This window comes from Filicampus tigris, chromosome 8 (genome assembly GCF_054856515.1).
Source record: "Filicampus tigris isolate MCC_2025a chromosome 8, RoL_Ftig_1.0, whole genome shotgun sequence".
NCBI classification, from domain to species: domain Eukaryota; kingdom Metazoa; phylum Chordata; class Actinopteri; order Syngnathiformes; family Syngnathidae; genus Filicampus; species Filicampus tigris.
Window position 1 is genome coordinate 27,003,943 of NC_141224.1, and position 13,251 is coordinate 27,017,193.

Genomic DNA, 13,251 nt, shown 5'->3' on the forward strand with positions numbered 1-13,251 from the left:
TCACCCCGAGGTCTCCCAAGTTCGGCAGCCACCTTTTTGACAGGCGGCCATCTTGGACAGGGACATTACCTAGACTGAGGAAATTCACCCCGAGGTCTCCCAATTGCGGCGACCATCTTGGACAGGCAGCCATCTTGGGCAGGGACATAAACTAGACTGGGGATAATCACCCCGAGGTGTCCCCAGTGCGGCAGCTATTTTGGCAGGGACATTAGCTAGACTGGGGATACTCACACCATGGCAGTGCTGCGGCCATCTTGGACAGGGACATTACCTAGACTGGGGATACTCACCCCGAGGTCTCCCCGGTGCGGCGACCATCTTGTACAGGGACATTAGCTCGACTGGGGATACTCATCCCGAGGTCTCCCCGGTGCGACGGCCATCGTGGACAGGGACTTTAGCTACACAGGGGATACTCACCCCGAGGTCTCCCCGGTGCGGCGGCCATCTTGGACAGGAACATTAACTAGACTGGGGATACTCACCCCGAGGTCTTCCAAGTGCGCTGGCCATCTTGGACAGGCGGCCATCTTGGGTAGCGACATTAGCTAGACTGGGGATACTCGCCCCGTGGTCGATACAGTACGGCAGCCATCTTGTGTGTGATGAGCTACTGCAGGTGCAGTGGATTGCGGTACTAGTGATTTTTAGTAAATTACTTTGTTTTTATTGGAGAACTATTTCCTGGGTTAACCCAGTGCTTCATATTTGGACTCATTTCTTCTTTTGTTCTCTCAACTCCAAGTCTTGAGAGCTCAGCCGCTGCAACACCCGGTCCTCAGTTTCTTTGTTACTTTGATTCTTCTCTTAATAAAGTTTGTTACTTCAACTGTCTGCTCTTGGGTCCTACCATCTCCAGCCTAACTTGCAACAGAAAGCTAATATAAGAAATATAAAAATTAATTAACCAGTATTAAGGGAATACCTGGAGGTGGGGCTCGATGGTGAGCACCTGGTGGCCGGGCCTGCACCCATGGGGCCCGGCCGGGCTCAGCCCGAAAAGGACACGTGGGTCCCCCTTCCCATGGGCGCCTGTACATTGGGGTTTACCCCGGTGGACGAGAGGGTAGCCTCCCTCCGCATGAGGGTAGGGGGACGGGTCCTGACTGTTGTTTGTGCTTATGCACCAAACAGCAGTGCAGAGTACCCACCCTTTTTGGAGTCCTTGGAGGGTGTGCTGGAGGGCGCTCCACCTGGGGACTCCATCGTTCTGCTGGGGGACTTCAATGCTCACGTGGGCAATGACAGTGAGACCTGGAGAGGTGTGATTGGGAGGAACGGCCCCGCCGATCTGAACCCGAGCAGTGTTCGGTTACTGGACTTCTGTGCTCATCACGGATTGTCCATAACGAACACCATGTTCAAACATAAGAGTGTCCATATGTTCGATGATCAAATTTGTAGTCGTATCATCGGATTTGCGGCCACATGTTTTGGACACTCGGGTGAAGAGACGGGCGGAGCTGTCAACTGATCACCATCTGGTGGTGAGTTGGCTCTGATGGTGGTGAAAGATGCCGGTCCGACCTGGCAGACCCAAACGTATTGTGAGGGTTTGCTGGGAACGTCTGGCAGAATCCCCTGTCAGAAGGAGTTTCAACACCCACCTCTGGCAGAACCTTTCCCACGTCCCGGGTGAGGCGGGGGAGATCGAGTCCGAGTGGACCATGTTTCGTGCCTCCATTGTTGAGGCAGCCGATCGGAGCTGTGGCCGCAAGGTGGTCGGTGCCTGTCGTGGCGGCAATCCCTGAACCCGCTGGTGGATACCAGCGGTAAGGGATGCTGTCCAGCTGAAGAAGGAGTCCTATCGGGCCTTTTTGGCCTGCGGGATCCCGGAGGCAGCTGACAGGTACCGGCTGGCCAAGCAGATTGCAGCTCTGGCGGTTGCTGAGGCAAAAACTCAGGTGTGGGAGAAGTTCTGGGAGGCCATGGAAAATGACTTCCGGACGGCTTCGAGGAAATTCTGGTCCACCATCCGGCATCTCAGGAGAGGGAAGCAGTGCACCATTAACACTGTTTATAGTGGAGATGGGGTGCTGCTGACCTCAACCCGGGACGTTGTGGGTCGGTGGGGGGAATAAATTGAAGGCAATACTGTGGCTTTAACATTTTTAGCTGTCAAGGTTTAGTGTATTTTAAAATGGAACCAAAAACTATTGTATATGTGACGAGGGTGGTGGTAACGCCAAACTCATCACTTTCAATGTAAAACAACATAAATTTGACATGTTAGCTTCTTCTTTCCCATCAATTGACCAATACAATATTATAAAATGTTCATTGCATAAAAGAAAATACAAGTCTTAAACTCACCAAGTCCCGTTCAGTAATTAGTACATCACCAATGTAGAACAGGTTGTGAAAAATAGAAAAATAAGTCTTTCTTCGTACAAAAATAGCATTCGATAGCTCGGGTTCCTTCTATTTCATCTTTTTCGTTTAGCAGCAGCTCCGTGAGGACTTAACAGGTTCTTATTTTATGACACTATGTTAACCTGGTTTACATATACATATATAGATCGGGGTGACCAGCAGCCTTGATCAATGCAGCCGCTGGTTACTCTGGAAACCTCAATCGCGCGATAAAAAAATTAATGGCCTCAAAAGGGATTTGGGTTAACGCCGAGAATAACGCGCTAAACTGACAGCCCTACTAACACACACACTAAAACACAAGATTATCCACAACACAAATGGCAATCACATAGATACAATAATACAATACAATTTTATTCATATAGCGCATTTCGTAACAGCTGGAGCTGTAACAAAGCACTTTACAAATAATAAACAATAAATAATAATTAAAAAAACAAATAAAAAGGCCATAATACACAAGTGTTGATCAATAAAGTAACATAAAACACTATATACAATTGACACCGAAAAGAGCCGAAAATGTCAGGTCTGATCAAAAGCCAGCGAATAGAAATGCGTTTTCAACCGGGTTTTAAAAGTGGACAGAGAGAGGGCTTGCCTAACATCCAATGGGAGGTCATTGCAAAGGGAAGGACCAGCAGTTGAAAAGGCTCCATCCCCTCTGAGGGTCCGCTTGGTCCTTGGCAGCTGGAGCAGCGCCTGGTCGCAGACCTGAGGCTGCAGGAAAGTGCGTAGGAGTGGAGGAGCTCGGAGAGGTACACCGGGGCCAGGCCATTTAATGATTTATAGACAAATGGGAGAATCTTAAATCGAACCCTGAAATGCACTGGGAGCCAGTGAAGGGAGGCCAGAATTGGTGTTATTTATTTATATACAGTGTATATATAAAACACACAATCAGTTGAACCAGTTCACTGGAGCAGCACCCTTCTTACATATACACTATGCATACTTTTACTATGAATGCTATGAAAGTATCCATAAAGAAAAGTAAAATAAATTGTATCGGTGTATATGTACCTTTATGTATCCAAAACATTTTGCTTTGCTTCACAAAGGTGCGAGGCACGGGCCATCCCATCCGGTGCTCGGTGAGACTTTGGAATTTCTAACTTCAGTTTAATAATAAAAAAACTTTATTTGACAGGGACAATCCAGTCAAACAAATACAAGCTTGCAGCTGATGTGATGCATGTAGAGGTTATAGCTAATACTAATTCTCAACTCCAGTCCCTAGCTGGGTTTATTGTAGTACAATGCAGGTATAAAATATACATCAACTAAAAAAGCTAAAGAAACCAGACAACTCAATATTCGATTCGCAAAAATTGCAATTACGGTATATGACATAAAACTTCACTTAAAATAAGAACAAAAACAAAACATGTTTTATAATTCAGTAATACCACATAAGACATTACAAGTGAATACTTTTTTACCTCCAGGGCCAGTTTCTGAGCTGGGAAACTTAAAAATAAGCACTGTGAGTAGTCAATTCACCCAAGGCGCGTGTGGGAGACACAGCACTTAATGCCACTTTGTTATTTGCCCTAGGGGCGGCTCCCTCCCCCAACAACGGGTTCGCTGCCGCACCAGCCGATAAGCTATGACACTTCATCAGAGGGCTCCCCGTCAGCCGGCCTCGTGCTGGTGTTCAGGTGGACAGCTCCTCTGGCCCGCGGGTCCCTCCCCAGCACCGCAAGCGACCACGCCAATGCCGCCCTCTTCCACACCCGGTGCACCCGCTCGACTCTGAGGCAGAGACGCCCCACGATCCAACCAGCCACAAAGCCCGCCACCTCGTCAGCATTCCTTCCTCCCCCGCCCCCAGTGATGGAATGGGAGCCCCACGAACCCTCTAAGTACTCACAGCCGCGACCTGTAACCTAAACTTGGAACCTTCCAAGCCTTTGTATGATCGCAAGGACTCACCACTGTACATAGTCCTCACCATCTGCTGTCGCAATAGTTGAAAAAAAGCACTACTACTGCTTGTTAGGGATCTGTAAGATCCAACTTGTCCAGCTTGCACATGTATCTCATTATGTCCTTTTCAACAAAGTGAGATGCTGTGAATTCACTTGGACGGAATGTTGACTGATAAACACTAATTTTATCACTGCTGTCCATTGTAAATGCTTCGCCAGTCACCACTACTATTTTGCCAGCATGGCTGCGTAAACAATTGCACATGGGGATCAGTCACATTATGTTCAGAGCTCTTTTGGTAGCATGTAAGACACAAACATGTATTTTGAAAGAAGGAGGGGGTCAGCGTACGAGTAAATTATAAAAACACTTTTTCGACACACTAAAGAGACAATATAAGGGACATTTATAAAAAAAATTGAATTCAGTATAGATAGATTAATTGCCAACGAGGTATCAAGTGGGATGACAAAAGAGTTGGTAAAGGTGGAAGCTGCTACCCCTTACCAACCTGTAAAACGCCCTATGCATCTGAGGTCTAAGTGTCTAAGAGTCTGATGCGTTCCGTGATTGTTTTTCACACAGGTGCATAGTGTTTCAAAGTTAACATAACTGACACACTGTCACATTGTATTTCATGACAAAACTACACTTGTGATCATGTTCTTTGGGGCTTTGTGTTAAAGTTGGGAAAGTAACAGCCTGACATTTGACCACTGGATGGTGGCAGCAGAGGCTCCTACAAGCAGCGAAATGCCACTGTCGCTTATTGTTCTCTATTGTCAGGGCTGATATGAAACCCATTTTCACCCTTTGAATACATCCTGTCAGGCAAAGAAAGTCCCAAAATCAAATCTTCTGGTGCTACTTTTTTACTTTGCCCTTGTGACAGTTCTGGGCAATCCAAGAAGAACTGTCTCTCTCGATACTCTTAATATCTTCACACTACATTGTATGTCACCTGCCACACCAGAGACAATAAAACACCTTTTCTATGCCAGCACCAAGGAGGCATACACATCACTGCCCCTCCCCCCGCTGAACAAAGCTGATCACAACCTGGTGGCTCTCCAGTCTGTGTACAAACCTCTGGTCCGCAGGCAGCCAGCTGTGACCCGCACGGTTCAGAGATGGTCAGGCCGAGGAGGCCTTAAAGGACTGCTTCAGCAGAACTGTGGGGGAAGTATTCAGCGATGCTCACGGGGAAGACATTAGTAGTCTAATGGACACTGTTACAGACTATATAAATTTCTGCATGGAGAACACCATACCCACCAGGATAGTAAGGTGTTTCTCCAACAACAAACCCTGGATCACACCGGACATAAAAGCTCTACTGAAGGAGAAGAGGAGGGCTTTTGCATCAGGCAACATAGAGGAGCAGAAGACTGTGCAGCGCCAGCTGAGGAGGAGGATCAGAGAGGGGAAAAGGTCCTACAGGAAGAGGATGGAGAAGCAGCTGCTGCAGAATAATGCCAGGGGAGTCTGGAGGGGCCTGAAGACCATCTCAGGGCACGTACAACCCAAGACCCGGACTGGGGGGACCTGCAGTGGGCAAATGAGCTGAATCTCTTTTTCAATAGGTTCGATCAGATGCCTGCCCCCACTCAGTCTCTCCTGCTGCAGCCTCCATCTACTCCTCCTGCTGGGTGTGTCACCCCCTCCCCCCTTTTCTCCACAGTCTCCAGCTCCCAGCTACACCAGACAGCCACCACTCCCTCCTGCCCAGCCTTGGCCTTCACAACATCTCAGGTGAAGAACCAGCTGAAGAAGATGAAGGTGAGGAATGCAGCGGGTCCTGATGGCATCAGTCCCCAGCTTCTCAAATCCTGCGCAGACCAGCTGTGTGGAATTGTCCAGCACATGTTCAACCTGAGCCTGAAGCTGGGCAGAGTCCCCCAGCTATGGAAAACATCCTGTCTGATCCCGGTGCCAAAGACCCCCCACCCGAAGGAGCTCAACAGCTTCAGACCAGTGGCGCTGACGTCTCACCTGATGAAGACCCTGGAGAGACTGGTCCTTGTCCACCTGCGCCCCCTGGTGAGCTCCTCAATGGACCCACTCCAGTTCGCATACCAGCCTGGCATCAGTGTGGATGATGCCATCATCTACCTCATCCACACTTCACTCTCCCACCTGGAGAAGGCGGGGAGCACTGTGAGGATCATGTTCTTTGATTTCTCCAGTGCTTTCAACACCATCCAGCCCACCCTATTGGGAGACAAGCTGGAGCGGGCGGGGTTGGCCCACCACCTCACCACATGGATCCAGTACTACCTCACAAACCGGCCACAGTATGTGAGGACACAGGACTGTGTGTCTGACGTGCTCCTCTGTAGCACAGGGTCCCCACAGGGAACTGTCTTGGCTCCCTTCCTGTTCACCCTCTACACCTCGAACTTCAACTACAGCACCCCTACCTGTCACCTGCAGAAGTTCTCTGACGACTCTGCGATTGTCGGCCTCATCACAGGCAGAGATGATCGGGAGTACAGAGAACTTACTCAGGGTTTTGTGGACTGGTGCCAGCAGAACCGCCTCCTGATCAATGCAGGGAAATCCAAAGAAATGGTGGTGGATTTCGGTAGGCGCCATCACTCTTCACCTGCACCAGTGAATATACGGGGAACAGATGTTGAGAGAGTCTCAACTTACAAGTACCTGGGTGTTCATCTGAACAATAAACTGGACCGGAGCGACAATACAGACGCCCTTTATAGGAAGAGTTAGAGCAGACTCTTCCTACTCAGGAGACTGAGGTCTTTTGGGGTTCAGGGGACACTCCTCAGGAACCTTTATGACTCGGTGGTTGCATCGGTCATCTTCCAGGGAGTGGTCACCTGGGCAGGCAGCGTCTCGGCCCGGGACAAGAAGCGGCTGGACAAACTGATCAGGAGGGCCGGCTCTGTCCTGGGCTGCTCCCTGGACTCTGTGGACTCGGTGGGGGACAGGAGGATGTTGGCCAAGCTGTCATCAATGCTGGACAACCCGGACCACCCCCTCCAGGGCACCCTAACAGCACTCCACAGCTCCTTCAGTGACAGACTGTTACACCCTCGCTGTGCAAAGGAGAGATTCCGCCGCTCCTTCTTGCCTGCTGCTGTCAGACTCTTGAACAAGAACATTGTGTAGTCCATACAGACTGGCGGACATTAGTGCAATCGTGCAGTCCTGCACCTGAGCTCATATCGTGCAATACTCAACATTCCCCACTACTGTAATACCGTGCAATACTCAACATTCCCCACTACTGTTAGTCTAGTTTTATTTTTATCCAATGCTGTTCCTTACATTTCACTACAGCACTGCAGCACTGTCACTTACTTAGAGTATTTTTCTTCTGTACTATGTACAGGCTAAAATGAGTGTTCCTCATACTTTTAATGTAGATGTATGTTGGTGTGTAAATACATGTGTATATACACATGTTACTGCGTATGTTTATATAGGTTTGATCCTGAACGTTTGCCATTAATGTTATACATTAATGGCTGCATTATGCCACTGTCCCTGTGTGACCTATATCTTTGCTGCTGTAACACTGAAAATTTCCCCACTGTGGGATCAATAAAGGCCTTCTTATCTTATCTTATAATGTAGCTGTTAATGTACAACATTAGCAGCAAACATTCGGAAACAAACCTATGTTGCGTTTCTTGTAATGTTTCTTAGGGAATGACGTTCTATTGTGACAGCCGATGGCTAGTTGCATGGCCAGTCGTGCAGCACTTGACTCAAGTGCATTGGTCGCCCCCCAAAAATGCAACTTGTGCAATTCGGCCCATTTTTTGGATTGTTACTTCAAACACCAACAGCACAACAAGTTGTGAAGCTGAGCAAGGCACTTTGAAATGCTACTGGGGCTGACAACGAGTTAAGAACCAAGAGACAACGAGAGAGCAGTTGTTTTACCGTGATAGAAAAGTCACTACTGTACTTGGCATTTTGCCATGAATCGCTTAAGAACTACAAGTACAAATTCTGCACTGGTTAAAGTGTGCCAGCTTGTGGCATTGTGGGTAGAGTGCCCGCCGACGAAGGTGCGGCTTCATTCCTGCACGTTACAGGTTAAATCTTTGCTCCGTGCCGTTTCATTTAATTTATTTTTACTATATCACTTTTATTTTACTTTTTTACTATGTTTCAGCGAAAGACTGCTGCTTCCCAACAGACTCAAAAACTCTTTTGTCCATCATGCCATCATGCACATTTACTTCACACTTGATCTTTTAATCTTTAGGTTGCAGATGTGTTTAAATATTATAGTCAGTATATGTTGTTTAGTTGTTTTAATAAGATACTTGTGTTCTCTTTGCACTGCGAATGTCTTCACTTGTTCTGTTTGTTCATGCTGTTAGATGTTGTGCTTTAGTTGGTGTGAAACACTTTGAGTTGCCTTGTGTATGGAATGTGCTATATAAATAAAGTTGCCTTGTCTTGTCTTGCTTATTGTCAGCAATCTAAATGTAGCTGGCTTGCCTCTACAATTTATGCCCCTTTTGTCCATCAAATCAGAGACAAATAATGCGCTATTTCTGCTTGTCTTGATTCATTATTTGTGGCATTTACAAAATAATAAACATCATTAAGAGCCTCACTTTTGTCTTTTGTCAATCAGCTTGTCCATTGTGCAAATACATAACTATCTTATGTCAGGCACAGATTAGTCTGAGTTGATTCTGTTTAATCTCCCACATTTCTTCCAAATGAAATGTCAACATTCTTAGGCATGTTTGCTGCAGGAATAAGCAAGGAATTGGGCAAAGCTTTCTTTGTGACCTAGAGGGATTTCAAGAGCCTCTCTCCCATATCTGACCTGGCAGTGTGTTTCCAGCCCGTCAGACGCCACTGTGGTATTCAAGCAACGTGCCTTCAATCCTTCATGACTCTACAAGGCTCTTCTATGAACACCACTAACTTAAAAAAAGACACAAAGGACTCAAATACATTTACAGCCTTGAAAAACTTAAATATTATACCTCTATAAGACTTTGTCTTTTATAACGTGGATATAGGCAGACTTGTTTTATTTAGTTTACCAATATCAGTGCCAGGGAGGACCTTTTAAATGCTACCAACATGATAATATGAGGTCAAATTGGGAAACACACAAAAATAACTTCTCATTAAATCTATGCTAACAGAGGTTTTGTGGAGGTATTTATAATTCAGTAATTGAGTGCTCATTGTAGACTTTACTAATGAAGCTCCAACTCTAATAAAGATAAATACATATGCTTGCTGCTACAGTTGTAATGTATTAAATCAACTTTGAATAACAGTAATTTGTTTATTTGTCCATTGACTCCATTTGACTGTAGCTGCGGCAGAAAGTAATGAATATGTTTTGGTGAAATAATGTTTTTTGTTTAATACAGCTGAACCAACTGATTTTATTAAAGGTACAACAATGACAACAAAGTGGTACAGCAAAATGTGCATGTATATGTGCAAAGGGATTGGGGTGTAGGCCTGCACTGGGGGCTCTCTGATTTTATTCACAGGATAAATCCCCTGGTGGTCACAACAACCAGGCAGCAAACCTGAGCTGTGTGTGGAAAGACACACACACACATACACATGACATCATCTGCTTCTCCGATGACACTATCACATTGCCCCCCTCTGTGATCCAACCCTTCCTGAAGCCCCAAAAACACTGGAATAGTTTAACAAAGCAGGAATGTCCCAGTGTGTCTTCGGCGAGATAGAAAACACAGTTTCCACCATTTATCTGCCTACATGTCTGTCTGTCTATGTCTGCAACTGTGTTCACACAAATACATACTTTTACAGCACTATAGTGAATTATTTTTTAAATGGAGTGGAATAAAATATTAAAAGCTTGGGCAGACTTTAAAACAGATGCCGAAACAACAGATGAATCTGTGAACACTCACATAATTTTCATAGATCAGAACATTGTGATATTCAGAAAGGCACAACCATGACAATGGCAAAAGAGTGTCACTTAAATCGTGTTAAATCTCCAAATATAACAGCAAACACAATAATAATAATATTAAAAAAAATATACATAGTCAAAAAATGAAACCAGCTCAATAAGATACTGTAATAACTATTCATATTGTGATACAAAGATAAAACGAAAAGTAAATTATAAAAACCAATAACTCCTTCCTTCAATGACAAATGATAAAGACATAGTGTGAAGGTCAGTCAAGCAGGTTATACTGTATGTATTTCACATTTTAAGATTCAATATAAATGAAACTAAAAAGAAAAGCAAAAAACAAAACAAAAATACTCAACTATGGGCCCAGAGTCCTCTTTTGATGCTCATGGACGTGAAATCTTGTAGCTTTTCCCACAGTATGCTGATGTTTTATTTAATGTTAGACATGACAGTGGTGTTAGTTTGGAAGATGATGTAAAAAATATATAAAAAGCCAAAGGAAAAGGAAAAAGTGCAAATCAGTGCTAATGAAATGATGTCTTGCGCGATATGTTGATGTTTTGCGGGACGCCATACATGAGTAGTCTTTCTTTGAGTTGATCCTTTGATGATTGATGACACCTGTGGTATGACCCCACCCATGTTGAAAGATTTTTTTTTTTTTTTGCCTCAATTGAGGTGGATTTTTCTCAGATTTTGTTTGATTTACAAATTGTACTACCTAAGGGACATTTGACTTTATCTCTGTGGACGTGTTTTGTCCATCTATCTCCAGTAGTTTCCACTCCCCTTTATTCCTGAAGTTATGTATGATGGTCTGGACACAGACCTGTGCTCTTCACGTCTTGCTACACGTGATTCGGCCTGATGTGTCACTCCTGTTTGAATAGCATGGATACTATTAGCTCTGTGGTGAATGCTACCCCAAACTGGGCTCCACGGTGATTGGTGTGTCAACACAGGCTGCCTTTCGACAGCCTGTGCAATTGTGACTGTTATGCCTACCGCTTCAAATCCGACTGAGATCTCACGAATAAATGAAAGAAATTTCATCAGATTTGAGCAGGCACTGCAAATGTAGCCTGTGTTGATTGATGCACCAATCAGCAGGGAGCAGAGCGGGAATCCGTTTAACTGCCTGCCCCCTAAGCCATTGTGCTCACTAATTGCCTCTCTTAACTGGAAACAATAACTACTTTAGAACTATCAACATTCCTTGAAAAAAGCTCATTGTGTAAGACATGTACGTAAAAAAAATAAATACTTGAGTTGGCAGTTAGAAATTCTAATTCCAGATTGCTGGTGCCGCATGCTGTGTCTTTTGATAGAACTGAGGACATTACAAGCAAATCAGTGCAATTATTAGAAAAAGCACAGGGCTATAGTGCCCCCCAGTGTTGGCATGATGTACTGTATGTGTCTCCGCCATGGAGCTGGGACAAAGTTAGAAAAATTCGGAATAATTGAGAGCAGAAACATTATGCAAATAGATGTGTCTTCAATTGAGTGCTTTGATGAGGATTTGAAAGAGGTGAGAAAAATGTGTTACCGCAACACTAACCTAATCAATTGAAATAAACCTGGCAAAACCTTTTCTATTGGCTTCCTTTAAATCACAGGTCTTCATTATACAACGACATCTTCAAAAATTCTATATTTCCAGCAGTTTGTGGAAATGGCTTTTTGCATTGCAGCATAAGTGTGCACAAACCAAGCTCCTAGAACGCAGGGTTGGGTGAGTTTGGTGAAGAAAAACCCCAAGAGCCCTGACCTCATCTCCATCAAACAACACTGGGACAAACTACAGCAGATTGTGAGCCAGGATCTCTTGTCCAAACAGGTACAATTCCCACAAAGTGAAAGCACAGACTCCAAGCCACTGTACAGCTGCACATTATACTGCCATGTGGGATCATCCGGCTTGCTGCGGGAAATTATCCAATTTTATCTAATTGGTTTGAAATGTATTAATTGTTTACTACGCTTATGTATTTTGGGCGGCACGGTATCAACTGGTCAACTGGGTTTGATCCCTGCTCTGGCCTTCCTGTGGAGTTTGCATGTTCTACCCGTACCTTTGTGGGTTTTCTCCGGGTACGCCAGTTTCCTACCACATTACAAAAACATGCATGGTAGACTAATTGAACACTCTGAATTGCCCCTAGGTGTGATTATGAGAGTGTATGTTTGTTTGTCTCTGTGTGCCCTGCGATAGGCTGGTAACTAGTTCAGGGTGTACCTACTGCCCAAAGACAGCTAGGATAGGCTCCAGCACCCCCGTGACCTTCGTGAGGATGAAGCTGTATGGATGTATTATGTATCTTTATTCAATCAATGCCAGCTGATGACATCAGAACAATTAAATCATCTTCCACTAGATGGCAGAAGGTTCAGTTACAGTAAACTGTATCTTCCTGTAGTGATTTATAGAACAGAATAATATTTTTTGTGTTCAACTAAACAGACCTAGAAAAAAATAGTATAGCCCTATTTGTAAATGAATTGAGAGGAAGTCGTTATTAGTACAGTAGGTATAGGCCTAAATTTTGTTACATTTTTGTTTTGGTGGTTGGTTGCAGGATTTTTTAGCTTTAAAATATGTGCCCAGGTTCAATGAAGGTTGCACTCTCAGTCTGACTGATTTAGCACTGACCTAGCATGAAACGTTACTTTCATTTTTGTCCGCTGCAGAAGAGCCTTGTTAGCTTGTCATGTACCACATTAAGTAGTATATTTGAAAATACGGAATGTTTTGCTTTACCAGACATATTTAAGGTATGGGTACATGAATTTATGTGAACTCAACTTTTCTCAATTCTCTTGTGGTTCTCACTGTATCCCCTTCAGTTAAAATTCCCCAAGGAGAAACATTAAGACTGCGTGGACCTACATTGCTTCATGTATTTTTACCATTCGTTGTGTCTTTGGCGACTGTGCCTCATTGTAGAAGAGATGTACTGTAATCTCCCTTTATATAATGTTTAGGAATCAACTGTCACTGGATGTCTCCAAACCCCCCCCCC